The sequence below is a fragment of the Salvelinus sp. IW2-2015 genome, unplaced genomic scaffold, assembly GCF_002910315.2.
Source record: "Salvelinus sp. IW2-2015 unplaced genomic scaffold, ASM291031v2 Un_scaffold2709, whole genome shotgun sequence".
Lineage (NCBI taxonomy): Eukaryota > Metazoa > Chordata > Actinopteri > Salmoniformes > Salmonidae > Salvelinus > Salvelinus sp. IW2-2015.
Window position 1 is genome coordinate 60,762 of NW_019944014.1, and position 1,099 is coordinate 61,860.

The window sequence follows — 1,099 nt, forward strand, 5'->3', positions numbered from 1 at the left end:
TAAGAGATTATAGTAATCAGTATTTAGAGAGAGATTATAGTAACAGTATTTAGAGAGATTATAGTAACAGTATTTAGAGAGATTATAGTAACAGTATTTAGGGATTATAGTAACATTACACCATAAACTGCTACATCACTTTATTTACAAGGAAACTGCGCTACTTAGTCAATGACGTGTCCGTGTGTCCGTGTGTATGCTCCGTGATTTAAAGCAACCTATTACAAGTGGCAAGGAATTTGTTTCAATCAGGCCTGAATTGTACTCTGTGTCTGCTGTGATGTAGTGTGTCTGTGTGTATGTGTGTATGTGTGTCTGTGATGTAGTGTGTCTGTGTGTCCGTGCGTCCGTGTGTCTGTGCGTCCGTGCGTCCGTGTGTCTGCTGCGATGTAGCTGTAGACTGTTACTATTGTGTGTTCATGGACGGTAAAATACAGATTTGTGTTGTTGTGGGGGGTGGGGTTAAAGTGTCATGGTGACGGGGAGTAAATCCCTCCTCTCCCAGATGGAGATTAGCCCTCTACCTGGGGAGAACCCCTGACTCTTGTCCTCTCCTAGTCTCTGAGAGCTGGTCATGCTGCTCTCTCTCTATATATATATATTACCAGATCCAAAGCCCCTCTCTTCATCACAGGGGCCCAGGCCCGTGGCTGAACTGAAGAGCCCCTCTCTTCATCACAGGGGCCCAGGCCCGTGGCTGAACTGAAGAGCCCCTCTCTTCATCACAGGGGCCCAGGCCGGGCTGGTGGATGAACTGAAGAGCCCCTCTCTTCATCACAGGGGCCCAGGCCGGGCTGGTGGCTGAACTGAAGAGCCCCTCTCTTCATCACAGGGGCCCAGGCCGGTGAATTACCACCACAGGTGGACTCCAATCAAGTTGTAGAAACATCTCAAGGATGATCAATGGAAACAGGATGCACCTGAGCTCAATATCTAGTCTCATGCAAACAGTCTGAATACTTATGCAAATAAGGTATTTCAGTTTTTTTTTTTTTTTTTTTTTAATAAATTTGCTAAAAGTCTAAAAACCTGTTTTCGATTTATCATTATGGGGTATTGTGATGTCATGACGGGGTAATGTGATGTCATGACGGGGTAA